The 17,989-nt window shown below is 34.7% G+C and overlaps 1 protein-coding gene across 1 annotated transcript in view; it reads right to left on the bottom strand.

Annotated features, from left to right (window-relative positions):
* LOC132201636 (uncharacterized) overlaps positions 1-17,989 on the bottom strand; it is a 71,476-nt gene that overhangs the window by 18,101 nt on the left and 35,386 nt on the right. The window lies entirely within an intron of this gene.

Consider the following 17,989-nt stretch of genomic DNA (forward strand, 5'->3'; position numbering starts at 1 on the left):
AATGAAGCAACCATAAGAAAAATTTATCGTATTTACGTGGTTTATTTAAAACTCGCACTGGCCACTAATGGGATTTTCGTAATTTCGCTCTCAATGGATGACCCTTTTTACTCGTTTCTCCCTCGCCATAAAAGGCGTTGACTGAAAAATTTATTCTGCGAAAAGCGTCGCCGAAAGTAATTAAGCCTTCACACAGCCGCCTTATTTACGAGGCGTGCATGTTGTTTGAATTTGTACCGAGGCCGTAAATTAATTTCGTTTATCGACGGCAGGATATATCAGATAAATAGACGCCTGGTGCACACACACTCGGAGCTTGATGATAATATTTATAGTAATTGCATAATGGAGAGGCGGCGGCGGCGGCGGCAATTCAAATCGCATGATGCTTTTTATGGCCGCGGCATTGCTTTTACGGCCAGTCGGTCACTCATTCGTTGGCTGCAGTTTAATCCCCATTCAGCTTTTGTGCCGTGCACGAGCCATTTCGACGACTGCGTTTGAATAAAGCGGAGTTAATGCCTCGCTTCTCCGCACAAAGTTGGTCCTAATCAATAGCGGTGCTGATTGGAAATTGCTCTCGCTGTGCGGTCTGTTTGTTCTTGCGGTTAAGTGCAAATAGGTCTGCATCTAATTTCAATTGCATCAAACAAACCACTTTCAAAAATTTATTAGTTAAACAGGTGAAAAATTGCTAAAAATATAACTTTGAGGCTCCAATTTGGATGAAAAAAGATCCAGGTATAATCATTTTAAGCAACAATGAATTAAAAAATGAATTAAGCAAAATTTATTAAAAATAAAATTAAAATTTGTTTGAAGTAGTTGACACTCGAGGAGATGATCATGGAAATGAAGAGATCGGGCTTTTCCTCGTTGCAGAAAAATTGTTTTGAGCAGCGCGTTTTGCTCATGAAATAGGGTCGCAGACCGTGACCGAAACTGGTAGAGCCATTTGTTTTTGAATAAAAACAATTTTTCTGCAACGAGGAAAAGCCCGATCTCTTCAAAATTAAAATATTGATATTTGTTTTCAATATTTTAGTTTTATTGATAATTTTTTTCCATTTATTTGTTTATTTATAAGAATTTCTGAAATTTAAGTTCAATGCAAAAAAGCAAAAAAGTTTATATTTAAAATTCCCCCCAATTTTTGAATTCATTTTCTTTGATTTCGAGTGAATTTTGAATTCACATGCATCAAAGGGAGGGGAATTGATATTGAAATTACATGCCATAAATATCCGTATTAGCATCACAGAGAAAGACACAGACGGGCACCTGACTATGAGCAAAGAGAAGTACACAAATAGCATGGAAAATAGAGGCACGGCAATTTGAAATTCAAAATCATTTCGTTTCCAATGGCAACAGCAGCCAAAAGTTTATTTTTGGCTTTCGTCGTCCAGCCCCCACGTGGCCATTAAAAATTTAGCACGAACAACACAGAAATACGCATTGAAACGAGCCCGAATTTGTTGAAGAGGCGTAAGTACTGCTTTCAATAATATTAGCATTGAAAACCAAAAATAAATTGTTTTAACCAAAAAGTCACAAATATTTCGATCTCAATTTTAAAAATATGTATAATTTGCATAAAAAAGATCTCCTCTTTAGTTTTTCTCACTTATATATTTCAAATTTGAAATATTCTCCTTTTTTCTCAAATTATTTTTCTCTGAAATTACATTTGAGGAAAAACAAAATTAGCAAAATGAAGATGGAAACATGCAACTCCTAGAGGGACCATTACCAAATGAGTTTCCGGCAGACGGCGTGCATAAAGATGAGGCGACCTTATTCCTTGTTATTATCACTGCTCTTTTTTTCGCACATTCTGCTTTTCTCTCTCTCTCGACCCAGCCATGTGTTGGCGAGACTTCTTTTTTAATGGGAAATTATGCTCGAGCCATTTTAATGAGGCACTAAGCGTGGAAAAAGCGGGTGAATTCTGACGCCATTTTTCGGTTCCGTTGAGAGAAAGGCGCGGGGATAAAACATGCCCTGTGAGATATTATTATCTTTGCATGCACGTGTGCGTAGGCAACACAGAGAGAGAGAGAGCGAGCGAGGCCTTCCAATTATTTTCCAGCCACCCTAAGCTGCTTTTCTGGGCTCTCCTGAACATTAGGATTTTCTCGTTAAAGAACAGAAATTTTTAGATTTTCTGTCATTCTATAAAACGAGCGCATGAAGAAAGGGTTGAATAAATCGGAATAAATTTGCACAAGGCAAGGATTTACAACGTTTTACAAAAATCTTTCTGTCAATAATTAAAAGAGTGTTACAAATTGTGAATGGATTGGGTCCTGCGTTGTCCATTTAAATTGATTTTGGAGAAGAGAATTTATTTTCAATTATATAAATTAAAATAATTATTCATTCATTAAAAATACTAGAAATTAATTTGAACTTTGCCAACAAAAAATCAAATTTTAAATATTTCTACTTTTAAAATTGTAGTAAAAATATTAAAAATTAAAAAAAAAATTCACTTTAAAAAAGATAACTTTACCAAAATGTGTTGGAAGAAAACACTCAAGAAGATGATCATAAAAATGAATAGATTGGGCATTTCCTCGTTTTAATAATTGTTTTTGAATCTCTTCATTTCTTCGATCACCAAAATATCTGACAAATCTTAATTTGATTTTAAATTTTGTATTTATTATTATAAACTTGGTGTGTTATTAAAAATAGTTAATTTTTGTATTTTTATATAAAAGAGTGAGAGAAAAATACAAGTTCCGACTTTTTTTAATTCAGCACATCGTCGGCTGTTCATAGAGTTGGCTCCGAATGAAATCAGTGACCATTAAGTTATTCGCGCGATTCACGCTTGCATAAATCCGGAATGGTGAGTGGCAGGCAGGCAGGTGTATGGCGTGTGTTTCTCTTTTTACGTCCGTCGTTGCGTCTAAATCTGTTAGGTCGGCCGGAGAACGTTTAATAGCACCTCGGGACAGTAATTAATTTGAAAGTGCTTTGCACCGTACCAGAGAGGCAAGGGCGGTCTCTGTGTGAGGTGCACTTTGTAATTGAAAAGAGCGAGAGAGAGACCGACCGGACCGACGAGTTTCTGCGGCTATGATGCGGAGCCTTATTGAAATTATTCCGTGTAGCGGCTCCACATATGCACTACTTGCTTACGTACTTTGCATTTACATGTGCGAAAGCGCTTTTGCAGAAAAAGGAGCGCATTCAAACGAACTCTGAAACATTCGTCTCTGGACTAGCTGCATCGTCGCATTTTGTTCAAATTAAATGGAGTCACTGCGTAACAGGTTATTTTATTAATGAGGAAAGTTTGCCTTATGTGCACATTGCAAGGGCATTGGAGCTTGAATTAAAGAAATTAAATATCTGTGCAAAAATGTTAGAAACCACATAACTAATACTGACGGGCGAGTGTGAAACATTTTACAGGTGAACTCTATTCTATCGATATTTCTCTTTTATCTAATTGTAAGTCGACTTCATTATTATAAAAATTATGCTTGCTGATTAATTCCAAGTTATTCGTATTTTAATGTTTATTTACCTTCAACACTTTTTTCCTACAGCATAAATTTATACATTTTCTGTATATAGTGATATGTATCAGAATAGTTAGCAGAATTTATTAAAAAAATTTTATTTATCTTATAAATCATCATAAATTTAATATAATGATAAGCAATTAATCATAAATCTACTTTTTAGAGTTTAGCTCTTCTTATAATTAATTTAAAAAAATATATTAAATATTGCTAATATATTTATTTTTATATTTTAATGTTTTTTCTTATTTTTCTTTATTGTATTTTTTTGCACTTTTTTTGGTACTTTTTTTTAATTTTGTTAAGATTCTGAGGATTTATTTATATTAAAAATTGCTTATAATTTCAGATTAAAATTAATAAATTTGTCTTTCTCTTGCATTTTATCCCTAAAAGTTGCCAATGCCCTGTGCAAAAATAAACTGTGAGAGATTTTGACGCAACAAAGGAGTCGCAGGCAGGCGACAAGAATCAGCCTGGCACTTCCATACATGATGAACCAGATTCCCGGTTTTTTGAAGGGCTGCGGGACAATTTTTGAAATAATGACACAGAAAGAGAGAGACAGACATGCAGCATTAGCACACAATGTGCAGACTGCGCGTTTTGTGTCGCTTGTTTTTATTTTTTATTCGCCTCGCCTGCTCGCACAACACACACGGCTGCTTTGTCTTTGTGTCATTTGGGTACTTGCATTTTTTTTATCCTCCCCTGTCTGCAAACATGGAGACCGACATACAAATACACAGCAGCTCGTTCGTAATACCCCGGCAAATGAAAAAAGTAAAGGGAAAACTCATTCAAGTGCGAAAGAGAGACGCGGAGCTCGCGTTTGTGGCAAATGTTGCGAAAAATAGTGCGGCCCGGACCGTCATTGCGAGGAAATTTTCATTCAATTTGCTTGGGAAAATTCTCACGCGCATTGGTTGGTCCAGGTGTTATGCTGCACAAATGTGTATTGGAAGGAAAGAAAAAAAATGAGGGATTTATGAATTGTATGGATATCTCGAGAGGGGAAATAACGTGGAGATTTCGCACACTTGCATTTATCCTGCAGCGGCACATTTGTTGCTCGTCCAGAGAGAAGAAACTCGACAAGCTGTAAAAAGGCTGCAGTTTTTTCTTCTTTCATTATTTTCATATTCTCATTTTGAAAATAAAAATATATATTTTTGCTATTGTTTTCAGAAATCACTTTTACTGCATGATATCAAAAATAGCCTGGATCAAAATAAATAATTATTTTTATAAATGACAAATTTGCGAGATAAATTTTAGGTAGAGTGCTAAAAAAGAGATTTAGGGTGGGTCCGAATATCAGAGAAACGATTCTTGAGAAACGTTTCTCGAGAAAAGATTCTCGCGCAAAGATTTTCCAGGATCGTTTCTGCCTTTTAAATTCAACTAAAGAATCTTTTCTCGAGAAACGTTTCTCAAGAACCGTTTCTCTGATATTCAGACCCACCCTTACTCGGTTTTTCATGCGAGATCCTAAATTTCTACCCCCTGATGATAAAAGTGCATAAAGGAAAATCTGGTTTCGCGTGGAGTTTGAAACCGCTTTTGGCTGCTGCTAAATAATTCAGCAGTGTTCAGCACTTTGGCAGGCAAAGCCCAGCGTGCCCGGCCGCGCGCCGCAAAGAGAGATTTCTCTTTCACTTTGTGCGCGGCCAGAAATATGCATTGGTGTGTCTCGAGGGTTGCAGAGCAGTCGAGGAGGCGGTCCGACGACGAGGCATCGCGGCCGTGGGCCCGACCTGAGGCGACTCGTGTAGAAAGTAAGAGATTGCAACACTCCCGAGACATGCTTCTTCACTTCAGATTGCCTGCCTGGGAAAAAAGGAAGAGGCAACTGTTGACAGCTTTACTTATTCTCGCTTCTCTCTTTCTTTCTTTCTCTGCCGGAGAAAAGCAGGCGGGTGGCGAAAGCACAAAAGGAAAGTACGTACACATCACGGGTGCCCAGGGAGCCATCGCCGTTCCACCGACCTAATTGAAATTTTTATTATTTTCCGCCGCCTGCCGCTCTCGCAATTAATTAGCCTGATAATGCTAATTTCCTTTTCTTTTTCAGCAACAAAAGAAGATATAAAAATAAACAAGGGTGTAAAAACTTCAGGTTTTCTGCCAGCACCTTGCTTCCTTCCTGGATTTTTTATTTTCAGCTCAAACCGCCCTGACTTTACGGCGTTCTTGCTATTTTCTGCATTGCTTTATGGCGCCTGCTTCCTAATGTGTGCCTTATTTCACTATAAAGACGACAGAAGTTTCATGATTTCCTTTGCGCCGTAAACCAGCCAGAGCTTTCAAACGCGTAAAAGCATTTGAAATAGGAAAAAAACCTCTTTTGTGCCCATAGCTATACATGCACTACTGCACAACTGTACTGTATTAAAAAGAGAAAAAAAGTAAAAAAGCAAAAAAATTTAGTTTGTAAATGGTTGAGAAATCACTATTTTTATTTATTTTAATTCAAAAATTCTCCTTGCTATTAAGATCAATGATGATTTTTGATGGCTTCCTTTTTCTTGCCATTTATTTCATTATATCTTTAGTTTGATTTTTAACTAGCAATGCAAAAATCTTTCAAGATTTTTAATATTTTGCAGAGTAAAAACAGCAACTTTTAACAACGGAAATAATTTACATATTACAATTTAATTTCAAATATAAATCGCCGATTTAATTTAGAGGTTATAAATACTTTTTAGTTTTAAATTCACATTTCAAATTAATTAATATTGCTTTTTCTCAGAAATACGTTTGTGTCACGCAGGTTGCATATTTTCACTGTTTGCAGGCAACCTGACGATCTGTAAGATTTCGTTTCTACGCAATTAAACTTCATTAAAATTATTACATAATTGCAAATTTTTTACAATTTGAGATCCTCATTTGAATCTGATTCATATCTTTTCCCGGGGGGATAATCTTTCTCAAATCGGGGAGCATGAATCAAATTACTGAAATTTGAATATTATTTACTCACAGAGCTGTCAAACAAAAGGGTGCGAAATAAATTTCCCCCTTGTTTTGGACGTCAAACTGCGTTTTTATTACCGGCTATTTGCTGACAAAAGGGTGGCGTTTTTAACGGCGAGCATCAAACTCCAACGAGAGAGAAAGAGCAAGTGGGGTCTCCGATGATAAAATTGTCAATTTCGGCCGTTTGATTAAAAGAGCCGGGAGAGTCTGGCGCCGTGTTTGGCCAAGACTCGATGGGGTCGACTTTTTAATATCGTGGGTCATCACATTAAGGGCCCGACGGCCACTTACTTATTCAGATGAGACCCTCTTTATTTACCTAAAGCCGGCGAGGGAGAGACTAACTAATGAAGCGGCCAATCAGGTCTGCGCCGAGCAAAATGAAATCAGCCTTTCTTCTTCCTCCTCAATTTCGCCGCAGCCCCGAGATGAAGACGCATTACCCAAGTGGGCACGCGCGCGGGTCTATCCATCAAGCACAATTTGATTTCATGCAAATCAGCCTTCCGAGAAGTGTGTGTGTGAGAGAGAAATTTGCGTCGTTCACACATCACGTGCAAAGTCGATTGATTGATTTGTTGCTGATCCATTTTGGAAATATCATCCTTTGATAATCAGCGCCCTAGTCAATGTAAAGATAAAAGCCTGAAAAAATGAAAGTTTTTATTTTGGTACTTTTGATTAGAATATTTAAAAAAAAAAAGTGGTAAAAAATGACATAATCCAAAAGGTTTACCTATTTCAATTGTCCAGAATGTATTCTTAATTTTTAAGATAATTTATTTTAAAGTTTTACTTGAATGAAACGATGATTTTACTTTTATATGTTATAAAGAAGAACTAATATTTTTATCAACAACAATTTGTTAAAATTCTCTCTACAGTAAAATAACTTTGGTAAAATTTATTTTATAAAACTAATTCCAAGAACATTTTCTCAAATATAAATAAAGAAATTCAGCTTAAAATAACACAAATAAAAACAAATATTAGTTAAAAATTTAAAAAATTTAATAAAACAATAAAAAATATAATTAATTTAATTCACAAAAAAATGTGTTTTACTTTTCTTTTACTGTTTTTCAAATAATTTACTTTTAAATATAAATTTTTACTTTGGTCTTCGCATGCAACGACGGAAAAAAGCATCTTCATTTTCAACCGAGAGTGGTCATGGTCAGTAAATGGCTATAAATTTCCGGCCGCAATCTGTGCGATAAAGTTGTCAGCCCGGAGATATACAAAACCCTTTCTTGTGTGTTGCTTTTAGTTACGACGGATATACTCGGAGAAGATCGCACCGATAAATTATTTTATATATTTTTTCCTCTTTCACTCAACGCCGGTGGTTCCAGCAGAATCGTGAAAAATGAAGATGTGGCATGCAAGAAAAAATTCCGGCGAATTTCTTGCTCGGGGCCATCGAGCATTTTTTTCTCTCCAGATCTCGCGTGGGTATGTATAAATTTTGTATTCGCATACATTTTTGTCTTTCCCACGGGAGTTTTCTCCTCCTTTTCCGCGTGTGTGTGTATTTTGCGTTCGGTATTGAACAAACGTCCCGAAGAGAAGAAAGAAAAACGAAAAAAAGGAGCGCGCACACTGCGCCGCGCTGCCTGCGGGATGATTTACAAAGCAACCAAAATTTACAACTCTTCTGTTGCTGCTGGCAGTGAGAGCGGAAAGGAAAACGCGCCGTGCTAGATCGCGCAAATTCGCTTCTTCAAATGATTTATACCTAACGAAAGATTGTTTCTCTCTGCGACAGCGTGGAAGAAAAAAAATACTCTCGGCTGCATCCCACTTTACTTTTCTTCCTTTTATTGATTAATGAAAGAGAAAAATAAAGCTCGAGGAAAAAATTACTTTCTGACCGTGCAGTTTTTTTCCATAGGAAATTTTGAAGTAGGCGATGGAGAGTTTTGCTCCCTCTCTCTGTCATCTGAAGTGCCGAGCCGGCAGATAATCAGCGGCGTTTTGATTGTCGCGAAATGAGCTGCGTTATTAAGTAAGGATGGGTTGGCGGTGGTAATTAATCCTCCCTCGGATATATGTAGGTTAAGGAAGCGACGCAATTACCATGAGGAAAATTGCCCTGTGAGCAGGAGAAGCCGAAATTGTCTGGCAGAGAACCAAGAAGAGGACCAGATTTAATCATAATGTCACCATATTTTACTCTCAAAATGCGAAGAGTAGAGGAGTTTTTGAAGTTTTGAACTCATAAAGTAGTGAATCGTTGAAGATTAAAAGATAAAAAAAATTCTAGTGTCTTTCAGCACTTGAGCTTTTTTAAAAACCTATAAAATAATATATAATTTAAAACCGATTTTCTTCTTTTAAATAGACCTCAAACACCAAATTTTTTATACCGATTATTTTATTGCAATCCGACAGTTTCGATTTGGTCCCCAAAGTGCAAATCTAGTTCCTTTCAACATTTCCTTTTAGAAAAGTACAAAAATTAGTCAAATAATATATTTGATTTCAAAATTAATTCGTCGATTTCATTTTTTAACGAGGCCTTCTTTTGAATTATCATCAAACGCTAATTTGTTTTTTTACACTTTTCAATATTATATTACAATTTTAAATTTTATTTGGTTCGCGAAGTGCAAATGTTAAATATTTTAGTCATTTTATGGGCAAAAGCCACTTTTTTTTGGCAAATTTAATAAAAATATTTATTGGAGTTAACACCAACGGTTGCAAAAATGTGACTTGAAATTATTATAATTGTGTCTCCAGATTTTTTGGACGGGCACCAGAAAAGGCTCTTCCACTTCAGGAGTTGAATTTTTAATGATCAGTTTGAAATAATATACAATCTGAAATTTTTTATTGGGAATATTGGGCTGATATTAACTGAACGGTCTTCAAAATAGAATAAATTTGCGAAAAATATATACATTATTGTTATATTTCATTGCCGAAGCGAGATATTTAGAATTTTAATTAATAATAGACCTCTCAATGGCTATAAAGCCGACGTGCACGACGTAATTTTTAGGTTGCAATTAATATTGTTGGGAAAAAAGTTAACATTTTTTCAATATGTTACATGTTATTTAGCCTATTCGATTTGATTGATTATAAATTGATTGATTAGAAAATCCGCTTTAATTTTTCGTGTCAAAACAAGTTAAAAACATAAAATTTGTAAGCATTTTTAAAAAATTAAATTATTTCATTCCTACAAACTATTGTTTATTTTGCTTTACGGATTTCCTTACTTTATAATGTTATTTTTTAATTCATATAATTTAAAATCAAATTTCATCTGTGAAAAAAATTCAAAAAGGATATTCTCAGAGTTTTTACTTTTTTGCTCACATGCGTGCATAATGACCTCCTTTGTGAGCGACGCTTTCTTTTATGTCAAGGGCTAGAGGTGCGCTTGGCTTGGCACGAACGCTCGTTTGCTGGCTTCGTTAGAAAATCCCATCCTTGTGTCCTGCAACCTCCCGACACACATCCTGCACATTTTCCACTCAGAGACTACCTCTGACTGACGTTGCAGATCGGACCGATTTGCGACTTTGCATTTTACCTCATCAGCTCAAAGAGTTTTATCATGAAAAACGCCCTCGACACGTCTTGGTGACCCCATTTTTACAGGAAGAATTTTTTTTCCCAGAACGTGAATCCTTCAATATTCAAACAATTAGCAAAAATAAAAAAATTTGTCCTTAAATAAGCATAAATGTAATATTTTCTTGACAAAGCATGAAATTTAATTTTATTCATTACTATTAATAGCAGTTGAAATTAGAAAACTTCATTGAAAAGTGTGGAGGTGCCGGGACTCGAACCCAGAACCAGAGAGTTTAAATTCTCCTGCTTTTGCCTTAAGCTACACCCCCGCTTTAACAATAATTTAAACATTTTTTCAAAATTTAATATTTATATTTCATGGGCGGATCCTGGATTGAGTTGACGAATTGAAACAAATTAACATGTTATTAGGTCAGTTTAGTAATTTTTCCATGGATATTAACTTGAATTAAATATTTACAAGTTAATTAACATTGAAGTTGTAGATAAAGTTTTTAATTTAAAAATATAGCCACACATTTTATTTTATGATTATTTTAAAAGATATTTAAATATGTTTTTAATAATTTTAGCATTTTTATGAATTTTATAATATTTTTTATTCATCTTTCTATGTCTTCATTGTCTTCAAATATGAATTGCAATTCAATATTTTAGCTTATTAATAAAAAATTTGCATAATTATATTTTTATTTTCCAATGCTTAAATAACTTTTTTTGGTGTTGGAAATTACTCATGTCCATGGCCACAAATATATAAAAAGAACATTATTTTCCGTCTCATTTTTCCCGTGATTCACTTTTACTTTAGCGACGGGGAGGCGAAAAAAGGCGCAGCTCGCGTATAAAGAAAGGATCTCTTTCTCTCGTCCCTTTCTCTTTTCAAGTGGCATCCTCTGTGGAATGAATCTCTCCTCTGCTTAAAGTCATTGCGCCTTAAAAAGATAGGGCGGCTCGAAATTGCGTTTATATTTCTGTAACAGTGGCACACTGCGGCTCCCTGGTGTCTGAAATGAAATTCTTTTTGATCTTGGCCCACGTAACGTGTCTTTACAGAGGGGAAAAGAAAAGGAAAAAAAGAGCTTGGTTGAAATTGGCTTATCAAGGCAGAGATATCTATTTATTTTACCGAAAAAGTTTCTAAAATTGTCCAATTTCTTTGAAAAATTGAAATTGATATAAATTTTGTAGTAAAAATTAATACTTGATTGATGGCGAATTAATTCCATTGAGTCGCAAATAAATGAAGCTGGTTGGCGCCTCTCTGGAGGGATGACACATGGCTGGGTTATAAATTTTTTATAATTCATTAATTCGTCGTCTACTGGTGGCTCCATGGGCCATCATACATCACCGGATTATGACTCGTGCTGCCAACTTTGGTGTCTCTCACTTGCAGTCTTATCATTATTGACAAGCGGGCTGCAATGTGCTGGTTTATAAGTAAGAGGGTGAATTCGGTGCGGGAAGGAAATCTCGGAAAGAAAAGCTCCTTTCTTTTTCGCCGCTGCAGAGAAAAGAGAGAAACCGCGCACAATGGCGCTCGGGATCTTTTCATTTCGTCTCCCTAATATTTATTTCCTCTTGAATGGCGAGCAAAAATGTAGCCGGCCTCGAGGCACGCGATATGAAAAATAAAATCGCGCAACCCGAAAAAGCTTCTTTGTAGTTAGCGAAAGTGCCTTATTACGCGGCTGCGGCGAGCGCAAGGGAAATCACGGTCTGCCCGCGAAAAGATCAGACCCCGCGCAAACAATAATTGCTACTCGATATCCAATCTTTTCACCCAAGTGAGTGACTTTTGTTCTTTTTGATCTTTCCGAGGGGACTGAAAATAGCACAAAATACATTTTAAAAGGGCTACACAACGCAGATCTCATCCAAAAATTTTGTTGCTGATGGAGAATAAAAATGTTATTATGACTAAATTTTAGATCAGAGCTCTCATTTTTACATTATTAAAAAAAAAAATCTGTAACCACTAAACATTAATACAATTACTTCTTCAATAAAAATGAAGTGTTCTAAACGTTTAATACTAAATTTTACTATTTGTCTGGTCGTTCTTGAAAAAATATGGGTACCATCATAATGTCCTAAAGAAAATGTCCTAAATTGAGGTTAAAGACAATGTCCTAACAGAGAATGTCCTAAAGAAAATATCCTAAAGATAATGTCCTAAAAGCTATGGTCGCACATTGTCCTAAAAACTTTGTCCTAATTGAATTTCAAGAAAATGTCCTAAATTTCAGAAAAAGTGGTTGATTTATTCTAAAAAATTTAGTTTTTTCAACAGGGACTAACATCCAAAATGAATTCACTTAAAAGCAGAAAGAATGATGCTAATTGTTGAGCTTCTCTGTCACATTTCAAAAGATAGTTGACCAAATAATTCAAAAAATAAAAGTGTATAAAAGTTTGAAACAATCATATTATTTTCCACAAATACAAATTATTGTTAATAATAATATTATAACTTCAACTTATATTGAAAATAAATTTAACGAATATTTTCAATTAGAATTTTTCATATTTTTTGCCTTGAAAAAAAAATCGAATGATATTTTTAAGTAAACTTTTTCGTAGGAAACAAAAATACAATTGCCTGAAGATTTGTACGAAATTCTTTGAAACTATTGTCTAGAAGAAAGATTAATAGCTACATTTCTCAACTACCCGTAGCAAAAGCGAAGGAAATAATATTGAAAAAAATATTTGAGTCATTACAAAAGCCTAAAATTACTAAAATTAGTCAAAGGTCTAAATATGTATATTTTCCCATAAAGACTCTAGTCGTATGAAGCGTAAAATATGTTGAATCTGGATAAATTTTGAAACAAAATTACTTGAAAGGATGAAATTAAATTTTTTTTCACATGACACATGACTTTTCATAATTTTCAGGTGTTAGGATATTGTATGTTAGGACATTTTCAATTCTTAATTTTAGGGCATTTTCTTTAGGATATTTTCTGTAGGACATTTTCTTTAGGATATTATCCGTTAGGACATTTTCTGTTAGGACATTGTCTTTAGGACATGGTGAGGCACCCCAAAAATATTATACTTTATTAAAATATTTAATATAAAAGAAAATGCAATAATTAAAGCCAAGATAATCAACAATTTCAACCAAGAGTTAGTTCACAATCTATTGAATTTGATTCTTCATTGTTGACTTGCAATTTAAAATATAATTTTCACAGCCAATATATAATAACTTATTACTCAAGTAAATATAGTTTATTTTATTGCATGATAAATAAATGTGTATTTATATAAAAATAATGTTAAAATTATTAAATAACTTATTAATAATAAAATGTTATATAAACCATTAAAAATTAAATTATATAAAAACAAATTTTTATGACTAATTATAAGCCAGAAAATGAGGGGTGTCTCACAATGTCCTAAAGACAATGTCCTAACGGATAATATCCTAAAGAAAATGCCCTAAAATTAAGAATTGAAAATTTCCTAACAGAAAATGTCCTAACGCCTGAAAATTATGACAAATTCATGTGTCATGTGCAAAAAAATTTAATATCATCCTTTTTAAGTAATTTTGCTTCAAAATTTTTCCTGATTCAAAATATTTTACGCTTCATACGACTTGAGTCTTTATAGGAAAATATACATATTTAGACTTTTGAACTAATTTTAGTAATTTTAGGCTTTTGTAATGACTCAAATATTTTTTTTAAATATTTTTTTCTTCACTTTTGCTACGGGTAGTTGAGAAATATAGCTATTAATCTTTCTTCTAGACAATAGTTTCAAAGAATTTCATAAAAATCTTCAGGAAATTGTATTTTTGTTTCCTAAGAAAAAAATTACTTAAAGATATCAGTTGATTTTTTTTTCAAGACAAAAAATATGCAAAATTCTAATTGAAAATATTCGTTAAATTTATTTTCAATATAAGTTGTAGTAATAATATTATTATTAACAATAATTTGTATTTGTGGAAAATAATATGATTGTTTCAAACTTTTATACACTTTTGTTTTTTGAATTATTTGATCAACTATGTGACAGAGAAGCTCGACAATTAGCATCATTCTTTCTGCTTTTAAGTGAATTCATTTGGGATGTTAGTCCCTGTTGAAAAAACTAAATGTTTTAGAATAAATCAACCACTTTTCCGAAATTTAGGACATTTTCTTGAAATTCAATTAGGACAAAATTTTTAGGACAATGTGCGACCATAGCTTTTAGGACATTCTCTGTTAGGACATTGTCTTTAACCTCAATTTAGGACATTTTCTTTAGGACATTATGATGGTACCCGAAAATGATGACATTTATAATGTTGAGCTTCAATTTAAGAACATAAAACTATGGCTTTGTAGGACATTCCTCTTGACAGCGACTTGCGGAAGCAAAATGTAAAGAGCACACAACAGCGCCCCAAGTGATACAACATGACAAGGAGGGCCGGCGAATAATAATACGGCACTTGGACTGCGAATCAAACTGGTCGTCGCCGCATTCATCTGCGATTGTTTGCAAGCAAAACAACAGCTCGGGGAGCATGATACTCGAAAGTGTCGCATTTCTCATCCAACTTGGCTTGCTTCGAGTGCGTCCGGGTCACGCACACTCTTGTCATTCTCGCAGGCACAATCTGGCTTTGCAATTCAATGCGATCTCCAGTCGGACACGCACGTCACTTTGCTGCTAAGGAAACGTTGTGATAAGAGTAAAATATAATTAAAATGATGTTTTTTTTTAATTGGCTCCAGAATTCATAACGGTGATCTTTCTTTACAAATTTATATAATTTCATTCAAAATATCTGATAAAAAGTTTTTTCTTCCGAGTTTTAAATAATATTTCAATTCTTGGACTGTTTCAATGGGTTTTTATGAAGAATATATTTTTTAGAAATTTCAATGTTGTTTTTTACTTCTTCATTGGAAAATTTTCAATTGAGTGATGGTATTTATGGCAATATTAATTGTATTTGAATTAAGTTGCCTTTTTCAACCAATAAAATGAAACAATCTTTAATCCTTTGTAACTTTTCTATGATCAAAAAAGCAATTTAAATGGAATGAACAAATATAAAGATGATTTCCTCGATTCCTTCCATCAGAAGAAAATTGCAGATTCCCAATTTTTCCTTGTTTAGACATTGATACGTTTTTCGTGTATTTGTGGAAAGGAAAATTTACGCCTCGGCAAATCTGATTCGAATTGAAATTTATTTTTCCATTCGGACCCTCCCTGTCCCGATGCAACGCCGGCCGAGATCAAAATGCAACTGCAAGAGGAGCAATTCGAGCGTGTATCTGGGAAATGTGTCGAGATGAGAGATGGAGTTGGCACCCTCGGCCGGCGGATTTGCGCCGAGCTAACCATGAAACACGGCTCGAAACACCACGAGGAGACACGCGCACTCTATCATTTCCGGATTAAGTTTTTTACTATTCTGCTTTGGTAACTCTCAAAGCGAAAGCACCCTTTCCACCAGAATGCGTGCGTCTGCCCGAGAAGAAGAATAAAGAAAGTCATAACGCCGCAGAGAAAACAGCGCACATACCTTTTCTGCTCGCTGCTTCCTTTCGCTGCGACTATTAGTATCTTTTGCGCCGCAAATCTTCCTTCTGCTAGATTGAAAATCCAAATCCCTCGCCCGCAAACACGAGAACCTATTCAAAACTCGTCAGACTGGAGATGGAGCGCGCCGTGTTGCTTTGTTGCCAGACAAAATAAGCAGCTCGAGATGCGACGCAACCGAGTCGTGTTTACGCCAAATGCACATCAATTTCAAGGGAGGGGGTGAACAAGTCGATTTAAAATAACTCAAGAGCTTCAAAGAGTCTTGCTAAAAATTCGATTTGGTTTCTTCTATTTCAACAAATCTTTCGGAGTTCTGAAAATTCAAAATATAATGAAAATTAAAATTACCGTGGCTCCTCAACAACAGAATGAAGCATTAAAAAAAACACAAATTTAAACTAGAATGACTATTGGCAAAATAAAAAGTTTAATTTATTAAAATAAAACAGAGCATATTCTGTTTATTACTAATTGATGAATTTGATATAATTTTAATTAATTATTATAAATTAAATTAAATTTTTTATTTTAAGTAGTCCAATGGTATTGGTTTAAGAATAAAAATGTAATGAGCGTAGAAGTTTAAATTAAAGTATGAAATTAAATTTGATAAATAACATAAAATCATTGCATTTTTTTAACGTTTCAATTAAGAGGAATAAATTTCATTTAGCTTTATCCATCATAGTCAATATTTGTTTTTATGTAACACAATTATTATCCACTTGAAGAATTTTCATATCTTTAGACATTGACAGCATTTTTCGTTTACAAATATTAATTATTTTTATTATATCAAATCACGTTATGCAACTTCTTGACAAATGCGTCGAGCAAGTTGCATAAAAGTCAGTAACTCCCCTCGACCGCACATATAATGTAATTTATACGGTTTGAGCCGTCGTTTCCATCGAATCAAACTTTGAGGCCTTACAATGGGTTGTAATTCAAAAGCTATTGACGTGTCAAAAGGCTTTTCTGTATTACCGGGGCGGCCCATAAATTTTCAAAAGCTCGACAAAAGCAAACAGATGGACCAATTTTGATATAAAATGTACGTCTATGTGAAGAATTAATACGTCTAATTGTAAGTGAAGAAGTTGTACAAATATTTTAAAATGAACGACTATAATGCAAAATACAAGATACGTTTATGTGAGGAATTAAATGAAAACCCAGAAAACCTAAATAAATGGAAAAATGATTTTCCCGGAAGAAATTTGATTTGCATTATAATAGCGGTTGCGCCTTCAATCAATGATAATAGAATTACGCGTATTAGCGGGAAAGGCACTTCTTGCAAAACAATTACAACCGAGGCATTTATTAGCGTAAAACGCTGATTAAAAACGACCATTGCAGCGTGCGTTGCATGCACAGTGTCTGTCATTAGAGCGACCGTTTTCAGTCCATGGCTTTTTGCATAATTGACACTAATCGCAAACTTTTCTCTCGTTCGCAACGAGCCTCTCTCTGGAGCAATGTTAATGTCGCTTGCTTATCCAATAATATGCATAACGAGGCGCACATTACTTGTCTCCGGCAATTTCACAAAATGCACGGTGTAATCGTGCCGGGCGCCAATATTGAAAGAACTAACAAAGTAGAGTGTACTTGGGTTTTAGAGCCTGGCTGGAACACTCCTTATTGCATTAGCGCCAGAACCCTCTTAACAACTACCGGCACGGAAATTTTGTAAAAAATTTGCAGCTCCCAATTTTTTTAATACGTTTCAAAAAATATAGAACTTTTTCTATTAAACATAATAATTTATTTTTGAAAATTTCAATATAAGAGTCTGAAATCTGGAAAAACGCGTTTTTTATAAAATAATTTAGCAGAAAGGCCAGTTAATTAAAGGAGGTTCTGATTAGAAAGAGCCTGTGATTAGATTAAAAATTCCACTGCAATCTCCTTATTGTAAGGAGGAGGCTGAATTTCAATGATAAAAGGATCGGTCGAGACGGCGTGATAATAATCCATTGTGTTCCAAGTAGAGCGGCTGCTGCTGCGCTGCGGCACAAATGGAATTTTATTAAATAAGAAAACACACGCGTAATTATTTGCAGCTCCCTCCGGCTAAAGCAGCGAGACAAACTGCAATCAGCATTTGAATAATGCGGAATTAGAGAGATCCCTTTGAAATTGCGTAGAGGGTGTTTTATGAATTTATGATGCCATTCTTCGCAGCGGCGAGAAGAGGGACAGCGTGCGCTGCTTGCACACCCCACACTGTCCGCCCGCCCGCCCGCCGGTGGTGTTATATTGTGGCACAGAGATTATACTTCTGTGATGATACAACGCAGAACCCCTTTATTCGACATTGTTCCGACTAGGTGGCGTAT

This window comes from Neocloeon triangulifer, unplaced genomic scaffold (assembly GCF_031216515.1).
Source record: "Neocloeon triangulifer isolate White Clay Creek 2 clone unplaced genomic scaffold, ASM3121651v1 ptg000014l, whole genome shotgun sequence".
NCBI lineage: Eukaryota > Metazoa > Arthropoda > Insecta > Ephemeroptera > Baetidae > Neocloeon > Neocloeon triangulifer.